The following is a 19,992-nucleotide window of genomic DNA, read 5'->3' on the forward strand; positions in this document are numbered from 1 at the left end:
TTGAAGGGTGTGGGGAGTTTGGGGGAGAGGGGGATTAGTGTGGGTGTGATATTAAAGGATGTGGGGAGTGAGGGGGAAGAGTGGGATTAGTTTGGCTGGGATATTAAAGGGCGCGGGGAGAGAGGGGTGAGTGGGATTAGGCTTGCTGGGACATTAAAGGGTGCGGGCAGTGAGGGGTAGAGTGGTATTAGTCTGGGTGTCATATTAAAGGGAGCGGGGAGTGAGGAGGAGAGTGGGTTTAGACTGGATGGAATATTAAAGGGTGTGGGGAGTGAGGGGGAGAGTGAGATTAGACAGGGTGGGATATTAAAGGGTGCGGGGAGTGAGGGGGAGAGTGAGATTAGACAGGGTGGGATATTAAAGGGTGCGGGGAGTGAGGGGGAGAGTGAGATTAGACAGGGTGGGATATTAAAGGGTGCAGGGAGTGATGGGGAGAGTGGGATTAGACTGAGTTGGATATTGAAGGGAGTGGGGAGAGAGGGAGAGTGTGTGATTAGACTGGGTGAGACACTGAAGGTTGCGGGGAGTTAGGGGGAGAGGGGGATTAGACTGGGTGGGATAATTAACGGTGCAGGGAGTGAGAGGGAGAGTGGGATTCGACTGGATGGGATATTAAAGGGTGAGGGGAATGAGGGAGACAGTGGGATTAGACTGGGTGGGATATTAAAGGGTGCGGGGAGTGAGGGGGAGAGTGGGATTAGACTGGATGTGATATTAAAGGATGTGGGGAGTGAGGGGGAGAGTGGGATTAGACTGGGTAGGATATTAAAGGGAGCTGGAAGTGAGGGGGAGAGTAGGGTTAGACTGGGTAGAATATTAAAGGGTGCGGGGAGAGAGGGGAGTGTCGGATTAGACTAGGTGGGATATTAAAGTGTGCGGGGAGTGAGAGGGCGAGTGGGATAACTCTGGGTAGGATATTAAAGGGTGCGAGGAGTGAGGATGGAGCGTCGGATTAGACTGATTGGGTGATTAAAGGTTGCCTGGAGTGAGAGTGGAGCGTCGGATTAGACTGGTTGGGATATTAAAGGGTCCGGCGAGCGAGCACGAGAGTGGGATTAGACTGGGTGGGATATTTAATGGTGCAGTGAGAGAGGGAAATGATGAGTGTGGGATTAGACTGGGAGGGATATTACAGGGTGTGGGGAGTGAGGGGGAGATTTAGTTTAGACTGGGTGGGATATTAAAGGGTGCGGGCAGTAAGAGGGAGAGTGGTATAAGACTGGGTGGGATATTAAAGGGTGTGGGAATGACGGTGAGAGTGGGATTTGACTGGGTAGCATATTAAAAGGTGCGTGGAGTGAGGGAGAGAGTGGGATTAGACTGGGTTGGATATTAAAGGCTGTGGGGAGTGAGGGGGAAGAGTGGGATTAGTTTGGCTGGGATGTAAAAGGGCACGGGGAGTGATGGATGAGTGGGATTAGACTGGGTTGGATATCAAAGGGTGTGGGGGGTTAGGGGGAGAGTGGGATTAGACTGGGTGGGATATTAAAGGGAGCGGGGAGTGAAGGGGAGAGTGGGATTAGACTGGGTGGGATATTAAAGGGTGCGGGGAGTGAGGGGGAGAGTGGGATTAGACTGCGTGGGATATTTAATGTTGCAGGGAGTGAGGGGGAGAGTGGGATTAGACTGGGTGGGATATTTAACGGTGCAGGGAGTGAGTGGGAGAGTGGGATGAGACTGGGTGGGATTTTAAAGGGTGTGGAGAATGAGGGGGAGAGTGGGATTAGCCTGGGTGTGATATTAAAGGATGTGGGGAGTGAAGGGTGAGTGGGATTAGACAGGGTGCGATATTAAATCGAGCAGGGAGTGAGGGAGAAAGTGGGATTAGACTGGGTTGGATATTGAAGGGTGCGGGGATAGAGGGAGAGAGGGATTAGACTGGGTGGGATATTAAAGGATGTGGGGAGTGAGGGGGAGACTGGGATTAGACTGGGTGGGATATTAAAGTTAGCGAGGCGTGAGGCGGAGAGTGGGTTTAGACTGGGTGTGATATTAAAGGATGTGCGGAGTGAGGGGGAAAGTCGGATTAGACTGGGTGGCATATTAAAGTGAGCGGGGAATGAGGGATGTGTGGGATTAGACTGAGTGGGACATTAAAGAGAACGGTGATTGAGGGAGAGAGTGGGATTAGACTGGGTGGGATATTAAAGGGAGCGGGGAGTGAAGGGGAAAGGGGGATTAGACTGGGTGGGATATTTAACGGTGCAGGGATTGAGGGGCAGAGTGTGATTAGACTGGGTGGGATATTTAACGGTGCAGGGAGTGAGGGGGAGAGTCGGAATAGACTGGGTGGGATGTTAAAGGATGCGGGGAGTGAGGGGGAGAGTGAGATGAGACTGGATGGGATTTTAAAGTTTGTGGGGAATGAGGGAGAGAGTGGGATTAGACTGGGTGTGATAATAAAGGATGTGGGGAGTGAAGGGTGAGTGGGATTAGACTGGGTGGGATATGAAATGATGTGGGGAGTGAGGGGGAGAGTGGGATTAGACTGGGTGGAATATTAAAGGGTGCGGGGAGTGTGGGGGAGTCTGGCATTAGACTGGGTGGGATATTAAAGGATGTGGGGAATGAAGGGTCAGTGGGATTAGACTGTGGGATATTAAAGGGAACAGGGAGTGAGGGGGAGTGTGGCATTAGACTGTGTGGGATATTAAAGGGTACGGGGATTGAGGGGAAGAGTGGGTTTAGACTGGGTGTCATATTATAGGATGTGGGGAATGAGGTGGAGAGTGGGATTAGATTGGTTGGGATTTTAAAGCCTGAGGGGAGTGAGGGGGAGAGTGGGATTAGACTGGGTGGGATTTTAAAGCCTGAGGGGAGTGAGGGGGAGAGTGGGATTAGACTGGGTGGGAGATTAAAGTGTGTGGGAATGAGGGTGAGAGTGGGATTAGACTGGGTTGGCTATTAAAGGGTGTGGGGAGTGAAGGAGGGTGGGGGATTAGACTGGGTGGGATATTAAACTGTGTGGGGAATGAGGGAGAGAGTGGGATTAGACTGGGTGGGATATTAAAGGATGTGGGGAGTGAGGGGGGAGAGTGGGATTAGATTGGTTGGGATATTAAAGGGTTCGGGGAGTGAGGGGGAGTGTGGGATTAGACTGGGTGGGATATTAAAGAGTGAGGGGAGTGATGGAAAGAGTGGGCTAAAACTGGTTTGGGTATTAAACGGTGTGGGGAGTGAGAGGGAGAGTGGGATTTGATTGGGTGGGATATTAAAGGGTGCGGTGAGTGAGGGGGAAAGTGGGATGAGACTGGGTGGGATATTAAAGGGAGCGGAGTGTGAGTGGGAGGGTGGGATTAGACTGGGTGGGATATTAATGGATGTGGGAAGAGAAGGGGAGAGTGGGATTACACTGGGTGGAATATTAACGGGTGTGGCGAGTATTGGTGAGAGTGGGATTAGACTGGATGGGATATTAAAGGGTGCGGGGAATGAGGGGGAGAGTGGGATTAGACTGGGTGGGCTATTAAACGGTGAAGTGAGTGATGGAGAGAATGGGCTAAGACTGGTTCGGACTTTAAATGGTGTGGGGAGTGAGGGGGAGAGTGGGATTTGATTGGGGGGGGATATTAAAGGGTGCGGTGACTGTGGGGGAGAGTGGGATTAGACTGGGTGGAATCTTAAAGGGTGCGTGGAGTGAGGGGGAGAGTTTGACTAGACTTGGTGGGATATTAAAGGGTGGGGAGTGTGAGTGGGAGGGTGGGACTGGACTTAGTGGGATATCAAAGGGTGCGGTGAGTGAGAGGGACAGTGTGATTAGACTGGGTGGGATATTAAAGGGTGCGGTGAATTAGGGGAAGATCGGGATTAGATTGGGTGGGATATTATAGGGTGCAGAGAGTGAGTGGGCGGGGCTGTGTCTAGACTGGGTGAGATATTAAAGAATGTGGGGAGTGAGAGGGAAAGTGGGATGAGACTGGGTGGGATATTAAAGAATGTGGGGAGTGAGGGGGAGAGGGAGATTAGACTGGGTGGGATATTAACAGTTGCGGGGAGTGAGGGGGAGAGTGGGATTATACTGGGTGGGTTATTAAAGGGTGAGGGGAGCGATGGAGAGAATGGGCTAAGTCTGGTTCTGATATTAAACGGTGTGGGGAGTGAGGGGGAGAGTGGGATTTGATTGGGGGGGGATATTAAAGGGTGCGGTGACTGTGGGGGAGAGTGGGATTAGACTGGGTGGGATCTTAAAGGGTGCGTGGAGTGAGGGGGAGAGTTTGACTAGACTTGGTGGGATATTAAAGGGTGCGGAGTGTGAGTGGGAGGGTGGGACTGGACTTAGTGGGATATCAAAGGGTGCGGTGAGTGAGAGGGAAAGTGTGATGAGACTGGGTGGGATATTAAAGGGTGCGGTGAATTAGGGGAAGATTGGGATTAGATTGGGTGGGATATTATAGGGTGCAGAGAGTGAGTGGGCGGGGCTGTGTCTAGACTGGGTGGGATATTAAATAATGTGGGGAGTGAGGGGGAGAGGGAGATTAGACTGGGTGGGATATTAACAGTTGCGGGGAGTGAGGGGGAGAGTGGGATTATACTGGGTGGGTTATTAAAGGGTGAGGGGAGCGATGGAGAGAATGGGCTAAGTCTGGTTCTGATATTAAACGGTGTGGGGAGTGAGAGGGAGAGTGGGATTGGATTGGGTGGGATATTATAGGGTGCGGTGAGTGATGGGGAAAGTGGGATGAGACTGGGTGGGATAATAACGGGTGCGTGGAGTGAGGGGGAGAGTGGGATTTACTGGGTGGGTTATTGAAGGGTGTTGGGAGTGAGGTGGAGAGTGGGATTAGGCTGGGTGGGATATTAAAGGGTGCGGGGAGTGAGGGTGAGAGTTTGACTAGACTGGGTGGGATATTAAAGCGTGCGGAGAGTGAGTGGGAGGGTGGGACTAGACTAGGTGGGATATTAAATGGTGCGGTGAGTGAGAGGGAAAGTGGGATGAGACTGGGTTAGATATTAAAGGGTGCGGGGTATGAGGGGGAGAGTGGGATTAGACTGGGTGGGACATTAAAGGGTGCGTGGAGTGAGGGGGAGAGTTTGACTAGACTGGGTGGGATATTAAAGGGTGTGGTGAGTGAGGGAAAGAGTGGGATTAGACTGGGTGGGATACTAAAGTGCGGCGAGTGAGTGCTTGGGGCTATATATAGACTGGGTGGGATATTAAAGGGTGCGGTGATTGAGGGCGAGAGTGGCATTAGACTGGGTGGGATATTAACGGGTGCGGGGATTGAGGGTGAGAGTGGAATTAGACTGGGTGGGTTATTAAAGGGTGCGGGGAGTGAGGTGGAGAGTGGGATTAGACTGGGTTGGATATTAAAGGGTGCGGGGTGTGAGGGGGAGAGTGGGATTAGACTGGGTGGGATACTAAAGTGTGCGGCGAGTGAGTGCGGGGGGCTATGTCTAGACTGGTTTGGATATTAAAGGGTGCAGTGATTGAATGCGAGAGTGGAATTAGACTATGTGGGATATTAAAGGGAGTGGGAAGTGAAGTGGAGAGTGGGATTAGACTGGGTGGGATATTAAAGAGAGTGGGGAGTGAGGTGGAGAGTGGGATTAGACTGGGTGGGATATTAACGGGTGAGGGGAGTGAGTGGGAGAGTGGGATTACACTGGGTGGGATATTAAATAGTGAGGGTATTGATGGAGAGAGTGGGATTAGACTGGGTGAAATATTAAAGGGTGCGGGGATTGAGGAGGAGAGTGGGGTTAGACTGTGTGGGATATTAGAGTGTGTGGTGAGTGAGGCGGAGAGTGAGTTTAGACTTTGTGGGATATTAACAGGTGCGGGGATTGAGGGGGAGATTGGGATTTGACTGGATGGGATACTAACGGGTGCGGGGAGTGAGGGGGAGAGTGGGATTAGACTGCATGGGATTTTAAATGGTGCGGGGAGCGAGGGGGAGAGTGGGATTAGACTGGTTGGGATATTAAAGGCTGCGGAGAATCATTGGGGTGGTGGGACCAAACTGGGTTCGATATTAAAGGGTGCGGATTGCGAGGGGGAGGTTGGGACTAGACTGGGTGGGATATTAAAGGGTGAGGGGAAGAGTGGCCTTAAAGTGAGTGGGATATTAAAAGCTACGGGGAGTGAGGGGGAGAGTTGGATTAGACAGGGTGGGATATTAAAGGGTGCGGGGAGTGAGGGGGATAGTGGGATTAGACTGGGTGGGATATTAAAGGGAGCCGGGAGTGAGGGGGAGAGTGGGATTAGACTGGGTGGGATACTAAAGGGTGCGGAGAGTGAGTGGAGAGGTGGGACTAGACTGGGTGGGATATTAAAGGGTGCAGGGAGTGAGGTGGAGAGTGGGATTAGACTGGGTGGGATATTAAAGGGTGTGGAGAGTGAGTGGGAGGGTGCGACTTGACTGGGTGGGATATTAAAGGGTGCGGGGAGTGAGGGGGTGTGGGATTATACTGGGTGGGATATTAAAGTAAGCGTAGAGTGAGGAAGAGAGTGGGATTAGACTGGGTGGGATATTAAAGGGTGCGGCGAGTGAGGGGGGAGAGTGGGATTAGACTGGATGGGATACTAAAGGATGCGGAGAGTGAGTGGGAGGGTGGGACTAGACTGGGTTGGATATTAAAGGGTGTGGGAAGTCACGTGGAGAGTGGGATTAGATTGGGTGGGATATTAAAGGGTGCGGGGAGTGAGGGGGGAGAGTGGGATTAGACTGGATGGGATACTAAAGGATGCGGAGAGTGAGTGGGAGGGTGGGACTAGACTGGGTTGGATATTAAAGGGTGTGGGAAGTCACGTGGAGAGTGGGATTAGACTGGGTGGGATATTAAAGGGTGTGGGGAGTGAGGGGGGAGTGGGATTAGACTGGGTGGGATATTAAAGGGTGAGTGTAGTGAGAGGGAAAGCGGGATTAGACTGGGTGGGATACTAAAGGTTGCGGGCAGTGAGGGCGAGTGTGGGATTACACTGTGTGGGATATTAAAGAGTGCGGGGAGTGAGGGGGAGAGTTTGTCTAGACTTGGTGGGATAATAAAGAGTGCGGGGCGTGAGGGGGAGAGTGGGATTAGATTGGGTGGGATACTAAAGGGTGCGGAGAGTGAGTGGGAGTGTGTGACTAGATTGGGTGGGATATTAAAGGGTGCGGGGAGTGACGGGGAGAGTGGGATTAGATTGGGTGGGATATTAAAGGGTGCGGGGAGTGAGGGGAGAGTGGGATTATATTGGGTGGGATATTAAAGGAGCGGGGATTAAGGTGGAGAGTGAGATTAGATTGGGTGGGATACTAAAGGTGAGCGTGAGGGGATGAGTGGCCTTAGACTGGGTGGGATACTAAAGCCTGCGGAGAGTGAGGGGGAGAGTGGGATTAGACTGGATTGGATATTAAATGGTGCGGGGAGTGAGGAGGGAGTGGGATTAGACTGGGTGGGATATTGAAGGGTGTGGGGAGTGAGGGGAGAATGGGATTAGACTGGGTGGGATAATAAAAGGTGCGGGGAGTGAGGGGGAGAGTTTGGCTAGACTAGGTGCGATATTAAAGACAGCAGGGTGTGAGGGGGGAGTGTGGGATTAGACTGGGTGTGATATTAAATGGTGCGGAGAGTGAGTGGGGGTGTTTGACTAGACTGTGTGGGATATTAAAGGGTGCGGAGAGTGAGTGGGAGGGTGGGACTAGACTGGGTTTAATATTAAAGTGTGCGGGGAGTGAGGTGGGAGTGGGATTAGACTGGGTGGGATATTAAAGTGTGCGGGGAGTGAGGAAGAGAGTGGGATTAGACTGGGTGGGATATTAAAGGGTGCGGGGAATGAGGAAGAGAGTGGGATTAGACTGGGTGGGATATTAAAGGTTGCGGGGAGTGAGGGGGAGAGTGGAATTAGACTGTTTGGGATATTAAAGTGTGCAGGTAGTGAGGGGGGAGAGTGGGATTAGACTGGATGGGATATTAAAGGGTGCGGAAAGTGAGTGGGAGGGTGGGACTAGACTGGGTTGGATATTAAAGGGTGCGGGAAGTCACGGGGAGAGTGGGATTAGATTGGATGGGATATTAAAGTGCGCGGGGAGTGATGAGGAGAGGGGATTAGCCTGTGTGGGCTATTAAAGAGTGCGGGGAGTGAGGGGGAGAGTTTGGCTCGACTAGGTGCGATATTAAAGACAGCAGGGTGTCAGGGGGGAGTGTGGGATTTGACTGGGTGTGATATTAAATGGTGCGGAGAGTGAGTGGGTGTGTTTGACTAGACTGTGTGGGATATTAAAGGGTGCGGAGAGTGAGTGGGAGGGTGGGACTAGACTGGGTTTAATATTAAAGTGTGCGGGGAGTGAGGTGGGAGTGGGATTAGACTGGGTGGGATATTAAAGTGTGCGGGGAGTGAGGAAGAGAGTGGGATTAGACTGGGTGGGATATTAAAGGGTGCGGGGAATGAGGAAGAGAGTGGGATTAGACTGGGTGGGATATTAAAGGGTGCGGGGAGTGAGGGGGAGAGTGGAATTAGACTGTTTGGGATATTAAAGTGTGCGGGTAGTGAGGGGGGAGAGTGGGATTAGACTGGATGGGATATTAAAGGGTGCGGAAAGTGAGTGGGAGGGTGGGACTAGACTGGGTTGGATATTAAAGGGTGCGGGAAGTCACGGGGAGAGTGGGATTAGATTGGATGGGATATTAAAGGGTGCGGGGAGTGAGGGGGGAGTGTGATTAGACTGGATGGGATATTAAAGGGTGAGGGTAGTGAGGGGGAGAGTGGGGTTAGCCTGTGTGGGATATTAAAGAGTGCGGGGAGTGAGGGGGAGAGTTTGTCTAGACTTTGTGGGATAATAAAGAGTGCGGGGAGTGAGGGGGAGAGTGGGATAAGACTGGTTCGGATATTAAAGTGTGTGAGGAGTGAGGGGCAGAGTGGCATTAGACTGGCTGGGATGTTAAAGGGTGCGGAGAGTGAGTGGAGGGGTGGGACTAGACTGGGTGGGATATTAAATGGTGCGGGGAGTGAGGTGGAGAGTGGGATTAGACTGGGTGGGATATTAAAGGGTGCGGGGAGTGAGTGGAGGGGTGGGACTAGACTGGGTGGGATATTAAAGGGTGCGGGGAGTGAGGTGGAGTGTGGCATGAGACTGGGTGGGATATTAAAGGGTGCGGAGAGTGAGTGGGAGGGTGGGACTAGTCTGGGTGGGATATTAAAGGGTGCGGAGAGTGAGTGGAAGGGTGGGACTAGACTGGGTGGGATATTAAAGAGTGCCGGAAGTGAGGGGGTGAGGGGGATTAGACTGGGTGGGATATTAAAGGGAGCGGGGAGTAAGGTGGAGAGTGAGATTAGATTGGGTGGGATACTAAAGGTGAGCGTGAGGGGATGAGTGGCCTTAGACTGGGTGGGATACTAAAGCCTGCGGAGATTGAGTGGGAGAGTGGGATTAGACTGGGTGGGATATTAAAGGGCGCGAGGGGTGAGGGGAAGAATGGGATTAAACGGGGTGGGATATTGAATCGTGCTGGGAGTGAGGGTAGAGTGGGATTAGACTGGGTGGGATATTAAAGGTTGCGGGCAGTGAGGGCAAGAGTGGGATTACACTGTGTGGGATATTAAAGAGTGCGGGGAGTGAAGTTGGAGAGACTGTCTAGACTTGGTGGGAAAATAAAGAGTGCGGCGAGTGAGGGGAGAGTTGGATTAGATTGGGTGGGATACTAAAGGGTGCGGAGAGTGAGTGGGGTGGTGGGACTAGACTGGGTTTAATATTAAAGTGTGCGGGGAGTGAGGGGGAGAGTGGGATTAGACTGGGTGGGATATTAAAGGGTGCGGGGAGTGAGGGGGAGAGTGGGATTAGACTGGGTGGGATATTAAAGTGTGCGGGGAGTGAGGAAGAGAGTGGGATTAGACTGGTTGGGATATTAAAGGGTGCGGGGAATGAGGAAGAGAGTGGGATTAGACAGGGTGGGATATTAAAGGGTGCGGGGAGTGAGGGGGAGAGTGGAATTAGACTGTTTGGGATATTAAAGTGTGCGGGAAGTGAGGGGGGAGAGTGGGATTCGACTGGATGGGATATTAAAGGGTGCGGAAAGTGAGTGGGAGGGTGGGACTAGACTGGGTTGGATATGAAAGGGTGCGGGAAGTCACGGGGAGAGTGGGATTAGATTGGATGGGATATTAAAGGGTGCGGGGAGTGAGGGGGGAGTGGGATTAGACTGGGTGGGATATTAAAGGGTGAGGGTAGTGAGGGGGAGAGTGGGATTAGCCTGTGTGGGATATTAAAGAGTGCGGGGAGTGAGGGGGAGAGTTTGTCTAGACTTTGTGGGATAATAAAGAGTGCGGGGAGTGAGGGGGAGAGTGGGATAAGACTGGTTCGGATATTAAAGTGTGTGGGGAGTGAGGGGCAGAGTGGCATTAGACTGGCTGGGATATTAAAGGGTGTGGAGAGTGAGTGGAGGGGTGGGACTAGACTGGGTGGGATATTAAATGGTGCGGGGAGTAAATTGGAGAGTGGGATTAGATTGGGTGGGATACTAAAAGTACGCGTGATGGGGGAGAGTGTGATTAGACTGGGTGGGATATTAAAGTGTGCGGATAGTGAGTGGGGGTGTTTGACTAGACTGTGTGGGATATTAAAGGGTGCGGAGAGTGAGTGGGAGGGTGGGATTAGACTGGGTGGGATATTAAAGTGTGCTGGGAGTGAGGAAGAGAGTGGGATTAGACTGGGTGGGATATTAAAGGGTGCGGGGAATGAGGAAGAGAGTGGGATTAGACTGGGTGGGATATTAAAGAGTGCGGGGAGTGAGGGGTGTGAGTGTGATGAGACTGGATGGGATTTTAAAGGGTGCGGAAAGTGAGTGGGACGGTGGGACTAGACAGGGTTGGATATTAAAGGGTGCGGGAAGTCACGGGGAGCGTGGGATTAGATTGGGTAGGATATTAAAGGGTGAGGGTAGTGAGAGGGAAAGCGCGATTAGACTGTGTGGGATATTAAAGGTTGCGGGCAGTGAGGGCAAGAGTGGTATTAGCCTGTGTGGGATATTAAAGAGTGCGGGGAGTGAGGGGGAGAGTTTGTCTAGACTTGGTGGGATAATAAAGAGTGCGGGGAGTGAGGGGGAGAGTGGGATTAAATTGGGTTCGATACTATAGGGTGCGGAGAGTGAGGGGGGGGTGGGACTAGACTGGGTGGGATATTAAAGGGTGCGGAGAGTGAGTGGGAGGGTGGGACTAGACTGGGTGGGATATTAAAGGGTGCGGGGAGTGAGTGGAGGGGTGGGACTAGACTGGGTGGGATATTAAAGGGTGCGGGGAGTGAGATGGAGTGTGGCATTAGACTGGGTGGGATATTAAAGGGTGCGGAGAGTGAGTGGAAGGGTGGGACTAGACTGGGTGGGATATTAAAGGGTGCGGGGAGTGAGGTGTAGAGTGGGACTAGACTGGGTCGGATATTAAATGGTGCGGGGAGTGAGGTGGAGAGTGGGATTAGACTGGGTGGGATATTAACGGGTGAGGGGAGTGAGTGGGAGAGTGGGATTACACTGGGTGGGATATTAAATAGTGAGGGTATTGATGGAGAGAGTGGGATTAGACTGGGTGGAATATTAAAGGGTGCGGGGATTGAGGAGGAGAGTGGGGTTAGACTGTGTGGGATATTAGAGTGTGTGGTGAGTGAGGCGGAGAGTGGGTTTAGACTTTGTGGGATATTAACAGGTGCGGGGAGTGAGGGGGATAGTGGGATTAGACTGGGTGGGATATTAAAGAGTGCTGGAAGTGAGGGGGTGAGGGGGATTAGACTGGGTGCGATATTAAAGTGGACGGGGAGTAAGTTGGAGAGTGAGATTAGATTGGGTGGGATACTAAAGGTGAGCGTGAGGGGATGAGTGGCCTTAGACTGGGTGGGATACTAAAGCCTGCGGAGTGTGAGTGGGAGAGTGGGATGAGACTGGGTGGGATATTAAAGAATGTGGGGTGTGAGGGGGAGAGGGAGATTAGACTGGGTGGGATATTAACAGTTGCGGGGAGTGAGGGGGAGAGTGGGATTATACTGGGTGGGTTATTAAAGGGTGAGGGGAGTGATGGAGAGAATGGGCTAAGTCTGGTTCGGATATTAAATGGTGTGGGGAGTGAGGGGGAGAGTGGGATTGGATTGGGTGGGATATTATAGGGTGCGGTGAGTGATGGGGAAAGTGGGATGAGACTGGGTGGGATAATAACGGGTGCGTGGAGTGAGGGGGAGAGTGGGATTTACTGGGTGGGTTATTGAAGGGTGTTGGGAGTGAGGTGGAGAGTGGGATTAGGCTGGGTGGGATATTAAAGGGTGCGTGGAGTGAGGGTGAGAGTTTGACTAGACTGGGTGGGATATTAAAGCGTGCGGAGAGTGAGTGGGAGGGTGGGACTAGACTCGGTGGGATATTAAATGGTGCGGTGAGTGAGAGGGAAAGTGGGATGAGACTGGGTTAGATATTAAAGGGTGCGGGGTGTGAGGGGGAGAGTGGGATTAGACTGGGTGGGACATTAAAGGGTGCGTGGAGTGAGGGGGAGAGTTTGACTAGACTGGGTTGGATATTAAAGGGTGTGGTGAGTGAGGGAAAGAGTGGGATTAGACTGGGTGGGATACTAAAGTGCGGCGAGTGAGTGCTTGGGGCTATATCTAGACTGGGTGGGATATTAAAGGGTGCGGTGATTGAGGGCGAGAGTGGGATTAGACTGGGTGGGATATTAACGGGTGCGGGGATTGAGGGTGAGAGTGGGATTAGACTGGGTGGGTTATTAAAGGGTGCGGGGAGTGAGGTGGAGAGTGGGATTAGACTGGGTTGGATATTAAAGGGTGCGGGGAGTGAGGGTGAGAGTTTGACTAGACTGGGTGGGATATTAAAGCGTGCGGAGAGTGAGTGGGAGGGTGGGACTAGGCTCGGTGGGATATTAAGTGGTGCGGTGAGTGAGAGGGAAAGTGGGTGAGACTGGGTTAGATATTAAAGGGTGCGGGGTGTGAGGGGGAGAGTGGGATTAGACTGGGTTGGATATTAAAGGGTGTGGTGAGTGAGGGAAAGAGTGGGATTAGACTGGGTGGGATACTAAAGTGCGGCGAGTGAGTGCTTGGGGCTATATCTAGACTGGGTGGGATATTAAAGGGTGCGGTGATTGAGGGGGAGAGTGGGATTAGACTGGTTGGGATATTAACGGGTTTGGGGAGTGAGGTGGAGAGTGGGATTAGACTGGGTTGGATATTAAAGGGTGCGGGGAGTGAGATGGAGAGTGGGATTAGACTGGGTGGGATATTAACGGGTGCAGGGATTGAGGGTGAGAGTGGGATTAGACTGGGTGGGTTATTAAAGGGTGCGGGGAGTGAGGTGGAGAGTGGGATTAGACTGGGTTGGATATTAAAGGGTGCGGGGAGTGAGATGGAGAGTGGGATTAGACTGGGTGGGATATTAACGGGTGCGGGGATTGAGGGTGAGAGTCGAATTAGACTGGGTGGGATATTAAAGGGTGCGGGGTGTGAGGGGGAGAGTGGGATTGGACTGGGTTGGATATTAAAGTGTGCTGCGAGTGAGTGCGGGGGGCTATGTCTAGACTGGTTTGGATATTAAAGAGTGCGGTGATTGAGTGCGAGAGTGGAATTAGACTATGTGGGATATTAAAGAGAGTGGGGAGTGAGGTGGAGAGTGGGATTAGACTGGGTGGGATATTAACGGGTGAGGGGAGTGAGTGGGAGAGTGGGATTACACTGGGTGGGATATTAAATAGTGAGGGTATTGATGGAGAGAGTGGGATTAGACTGGGTGAAATATTAAAGGGTGCGGGGATTGAGGAGGAGAGTGGGGTTAGACTGTGTGGGATATTAGAGTGTGTGGTGAGTGAGGCGGAGAGTGGGTTTAGACTTTGTGGGATATTAACAGGTGCGGGGATTGAGGGGGAGATTGGGATTTGACTGGATGGGATACTAACGGGTGCGGGGAGTGAGGGGGAGAGTGGGATTAGACTGCATGGGATTTTAAATGGTGCGGGGAGTGAGGGGGAGAGTGGGATTAGACTGGTTGGGATATTAATGGCTGCGGAGAATCATTGGGGTGGTGGGACCAAACTGGGTTCGATATTAAAGGGTGCGGATTGCGAGGGGAAGGGTGGGACTAGACAGGGTGGGATATTAAAGGGTGCGGGGAGTGAGGGGGAGAGTTGGATTAGACTGGGTGGGATATTAAAGAGTGCGGGGAGTGAGGGGGAGAGTGGGATTTGACTGGGTGGGATATTAAAGGGAGCGGAGAGTAAGTGGGGGGTTGGGTCTAGACTGGGTGGGATATTAAAGGGTGTGGTGAGTGAGGGGAAGAGTTTGATATAAAACAGTGTGAGCAGTGTTGGGGAGAGTGGTATTTGACTGGGTGGGATATTAAAGGGAGTGGGGAGTAAAGTGGAGTGTGGGATTAGAGTGGGTGGGATACTAAAGGGTGCGTAGAGTGAGTGGAGGGGTGGGACTAGACTGTGTGGGATATTAAAGGGTGCAGAGATTGAGTGGGAGGGTGGGACTAGACTGGGTTGGATATTAAAGGGTGCGGGGAGTGAGGTGGGAGTGGGATTACACTGGGTGGGATATTAAAGTGTGCGGGGAGAGAGTGGAAGTGTTGGATTAGACTTGGTGGGATATTAAAGGGAGCATGGAGTGAGGAAGAGAGTGGGATTAGACTGGGTGGGATATTAAAGGGTGAGGGTAGTGAGAGGGAAATCGGGATTAGACTGGGTGGGATATTAAATATTGCCGGGAGTGAGGGGGAGAATGGGATTAGACAGTTTGGGATATTAAAGAGTGTGGGGAGTGAGGGGGGAGAGTGGGATTAGACTGGATGGGATATTAAAGGTTGCGGAGAATGAGTGGGAGGGAGGGACTAGGCTGGGTTGGATATTAAAGGGTGCGGGAAATCACGGGGAGAGGGGGATTAGACTGGGTGGGATATTAAAGGGTGCGGGGAGTGAGGGGGGAGTGGGATTAGACTGGGTGGGATATTAAAGCGTGAGGGTAGTGAGAGGGTTAGCGGGATTACACTGTGTGGGATATTAAAGAGTGCGGGGAGTGAGGGGGAGAGTTTGTCTAGACTTCGTGGGATAATAAAGTGTGCGGGGAGTGAGGGGGAGAGTGGGATTAGACTGGGTGGGATACTAAAGGGTGCGGAGAGTGAGTGGAGAGGTGGGACTAGACTGGGTGGGATATTAAAGGGTGCAGGGAGTGAGGTGGAGAGTGGGAGTAGACTGGGTGGGATATTAAAGGGTGCGGAGAGTGAGTGGGAGGGTGGGACTTGACTGGGTGGGATATTAAAGGGAGCCGGGAGTGAGGGGGAGAGTGGGATTAGACTGGGTGGGATATTAAAGGGTGCCGGTAGTGAGGGGGTGAGGGGGATTAGACTGGGTGGGATATTATAGGGTGCGGCCGTGAGGGGGAGAGTGAGATTAGACTGGGTGGGATATTAAAGGGGTGCGGGGAGTGAGGGGGAGAGTGAGATTAGACTGTGTGGGATATTAAAGGGATGCGGGGAGTGAGGGGGAGAGTGGGATTAGATTGGGTGGGATATTAAAGGGAGCGTGGAGTAAGGTGGAGAGTGGGATTAGATTGGGTGGTATATTAAAGGGAGTGGGGACTAAGGTGGAGAGTGGGATTTGATTGGGTGGGATACTAAAGCCTGCGGAGAGTGAGGGGGAGAGTGGGATTAGACTGGGTGGGATATTAAAGGGTGCGGGAAGTGAGGGGAGAGTGGGATTAGACTGGGTGGGATATTGAAGGGTGAGTGGTGTGAGGGGGAGAGTTGGCTAGACTAGGTGTGATATTAAAGACAGGAGGGAGTGAGGGGGGTGAGTGGGATTAGACTGGGTGGGATATTAAAGGGTGCGGAGAGTGAGTGGGGGTGTTTGACTAGACTGTGTGGGATATTAAAGGGTGTGGAGAGTGAGTGGGAGGGTGCGACTTGACTGGGTGGGATATTAAAGGGTGCGGGGAGTGAGGGGGTGTGGGATTATACTGGGTGGGATATTAAAGTAAGCGTAGAGTGAGGAAGAGAGTGGGATTAGACTGGGTGGGATATTAAAGGGTGCGGGGAGTGAGAGGGAAAGCGGGATTAGACTGGGTGGGATATTAAATATTGCCGGGAGTGAGGGGGAGAGTGGGATTAGACTGGATGTGATACTAAAGGATGCGGAGAGTGAGTAGGAGGGTGGGACTAGACTGGGTTGGATATTAAAGGGTGTGGGAAGTCATGTGGAGAGTGGGATTAGATTGGGTGGGATATTAAAGGGTGCGGGGAGTGAGGGGAGAGTGGGATTAGATTGGGTGGGATATTAAAGGGTGTGGGGAGTGAGGGGGGAGTGGGATTAGACTGGGTGGGATATTAAAGGGTGTGGGGAGTGAGGGGGGAGTGGGATTAGACTGGGTGGGATATTAAAGGGTGAGTGTAGTGAGAGGGAAAGCGGGATTAGACTGGGTGGGATACTAAAGGTTGCGGGCAGTGAGGGCGAGCGTGGGATTACACTGTGTGGGATATTAAAGATTGCGGGGAGTGAGGGGGAGAGACTGTCTAGAATTGGTGGGATAATAAAGAGTGCGGGGCGTGAGGGGGAGAGTGGGATTAGATTGGGTGGGATACTAAAGGATGTGTGGAGTGAGGGGCAGAGTGGCATTAGACTGGGTGGGATATTAAAGGATGTGTGGAGTGAGGGGCAGAGTGGCATTAGACTGGGTGGGATATTAAAGGATGTGTGGAGTGAGGGGCAGAGTGGCATTAGACTGGGTGGGATATTAAAAGGTGCGGAGAGTGAGTGGAGGGGTGGGACTCGACTGGGTGGGATATTAAAGTGTGCGGGGAGTGAGGGGGAGAGTGGGATTAGACTGGGTGGGATATTAAAGGGTGCGGAGAGTGAGTGGAGGGGTGGGACTAGACTGGGTGGGATATTAAAGGGTGTGGCGAGTGAGGGGGAGAGTGGGATTAGACTGGGTGGGATATTAAAGGGAGCGGGGAGTGAGGGGGAGAGTGGGATTAGACTGGGTGGGATATTGAAGGGTGTGGGGAGTGAGGGGAGAATGGGATTAGACTGGGTGGGATATTAAAAGGTGCGGGGAGTGAGGGGGAGAGTTTGGCTAGACTAGGTGCGATATTAAAGACAGCAGGGTGTGAGGGGGGAGTGTGGGATTAGACTGGGTGTGATATTAAATGGTGCGGAGAGTGAGTGGGGGTGTTTGACTAGACTGTGTGGGATATTAAAGGGTGCGGAGAGTGAGTGGGAGGGTGGGACTAGACTGGGTTTAATATTAAAGTGTGCGGGGAGTGAGGTGGGAGTGGGATTAGACTGGGTGGGATATTAAAGTGTGCGGGGAGTGAGGAAGAGAGTGGGATTAGACTGGGTGGGATATTAAAGGGTGCGGGGAATGAGGAAGAGAGTGGGATTAGACTGGGTGGGATATTAAAGGGTGCCGGGAGTGAGGGGGAGAGTGGAATTAGACTGTTTGGGATATTAAAGTGTGCGGGAAGTGAGGGGGGAGAGTGGGATTAGACTGGATGGGATATTAAAGGGTGCGGAAAGTGAGTGGGAGGGTGGGACTAGACTGGGTTGGATATGAAAGGGTGCGGGAAGTCACGGGGAGAGTGGGATTAGATTGGATGGGATATTAAAGGGTGCGGGGAGTGAGGGGGGAGTGTGATTAGACTGGGTGGGATATTAAAGGGTGCGAGGGGTGAGGGGAAGAATGGGATTAAACTGGGTGGGATATTGAAGCATGCTGGGAGTGAGGGTAGAGTGGGATTAGACTGGGTGGGATATTAAAGAGTGCGGGGAGTGAGGGGGGTGGTGGGACTAGATGGGGTGGGATATTAAAGGGAGCGGGGAGTGTGGGGGAGATTGGGATAAGACTGGTTCGGATATTAAAGGGTGCGGGGAGTGAGGTGGAGAGTGGGATTAGACTGGGTGGGATATTAAAGGGTGCCGGTAATGAGGGGGTGAGTGGGATTAGACTGGGTGGGATATTAAAGGGTGTGGACCGTGAGGGTGAGAGTGGGATTAGATTGGGTGGGATATTAAAGGGTGCCGGTAATGAGGGTGAGAGTGGGATTAGATTGGGTGGGATATTAAAGGGTGCCTGTAATGAGGGTGAGAGTGGGATTAGATTGGGTGGGATATTAAAGGGTGCGGGGAATGAGGGAAAGCGGGATTAGACTGGGTGGTATATTCAATATTGCCGGGAGTGAGGGGGAGAGTGGGATTAGACTTTTTGGGATATTAAAGGGTGCGGAGAGTGAGTGGGAGGGTGGGACTAGACTGGGTTGGATATTAAAGGGTGTGGGAAGTCACGGGGAGAGTGGGATTAGATTGGGTGGGATATTAAAGGGTGCGGCGAGTGAGGGGGGAGTGGGATTAGACTGGGTGGGATATTAAAGGGTGAGGGTAGTGAGATGGAAAGCGGGATTACACTGGGTGGGATATTAAATGTTGCGGGCAGTGAGGGCGAGAGTGGGATTACACTGTGTGGGATATTAAAGAGTGCGGGGAGTGAGGGGGAGAGACTGTCTAGAATTGGTGGGATAATAAAGAGTGCGGGGAGTGAGGGGGAGAGTGGGATTAGATTGGGTGGGATACTAAAGGGTGCGGAGAGTGAGTGGGGGGGTGGGACTAGACGGGGTGGGATATTAAAGGGTGCGGAGAGTGAGTGGGAGGGTGGGACTAGACTGGGTGGGATATTAAAGGGAGCGGGGAGTGTGGGGGAGATTGGGATAAGACTGGTTCGGATATTAAAGGGTGTGGGGAGGGAGGGGCAAAGTGGCATTAGACTGGGTGGGATATTAAATGGTGCCGAGAGTGAGTGGAGGGGTGGGACTAGACTGGGTGGGATATTACAGGGTGCGGGGAGTGAGGTCGAGAGTGGGATTAGACTGGGTGGTATATTAAAGGGTGCGGAGAGCGAGTGGAGGGGTGGGACTAGACTGGGTGGGATATTAAAGGGTGCGGCGAGTGAGGTGGAGAGTGGCATTAGACTGGGTGGGATATTAAAGGGTGCGGAGAGTGAGTGGAGGGGTGGGACTAGACTGGGTGGGATATTAAAGGGTGTGGGGAGTGAGGGGGAGAGTTTGACTGACTTGATTTGATATTAAAGAGTGCGGGGAGTGTGGGGGAGAGTGGGATGAGACTGGGTGGGATACTAAAGGGTGCGGAGAGTGAGTGGGAGGGTGGTACTAGACTGGGTGGGATATTAAAGCGTGAGGGGAAGAGTTTCCTTAGACTGGCTGGGATATTATAGGGCGCGTGGAGTGAGGTGGAGAGTGCGATTAGACTGGGTGGGATATTTGAGGGTTTGTTGAGTGAAAGGGAACGTGGTATGAGACTGGGTGTGATATTAAAATGTGCGGGGAGTGAGGGGGAGAGTGGGATTAGACTGGGTGTGATATTAAAGGGTCAGGGTAGTGAGAGGGAAAGCGGGATTAGACTGGGTGGGATATTAAAGGTTGCGGGCAGCGAGGGCGAGAGTGGGATTACACTGTGTGGGATATTAAAGAGTGTGGGGAGTGAGGGGGAGAGTTTGTCTAGACTTGGTGGGATAATACAGAGTGCGGGGCATGAGGGGGAGAGTGGGATTAGATTGGGTGGGATACTAAAGGTTGCGGAGAGTGAGTGGGGGCGTAGGACTCGACGGGGTGGGATATTAAAGGGTGCGGAGAGTGAGTGGGAGGGTGGGACTAGACTGGGTGGGATATTAAAGGGAGCGGGGAGTGTGGGGGAGATTGGGATAAGACTGGTTCGGATATTAAAGGGTGTGGGGAGTGAGGGGCAGAGTGGCATTAGACCGGGTGGGATATTAAAGGGTGCGGACAGTGAGTGGAGGGGTGGGACTAGACTGCCTGGGATATTAAAGGGTGCGGGGAGTGAGGTGGAGACTGGGTGGGATATTAAAGGGTGCTGGTAGTGATGGGGGTGAGGGGGATTAGACTGGGTGGGATATTAAAGGTTGCGGACCATGAGGGGGAGAGTGGGATTAGATTGGGTGGGATATTAAAGGGAGCGGAGAGTAAGGTGGAGAGTGGGATTAGATTGGGTGGGATATTAAAGGTGAGCGTGAGGGG

This window comes from Carcharodon carcharias (assembly GCF_017639515.1).
Source record: "Carcharodon carcharias isolate sCarCar2 chromosome 39 unlocalized genomic scaffold, sCarCar2.pri SUPER_39_unloc_10, whole genome shotgun sequence".
NCBI classification, from domain to species: Eukaryota; Metazoa; Chordata; class Chondrichthyes; order Lamniformes; family Lamnidae; genus Carcharodon; species Carcharodon carcharias.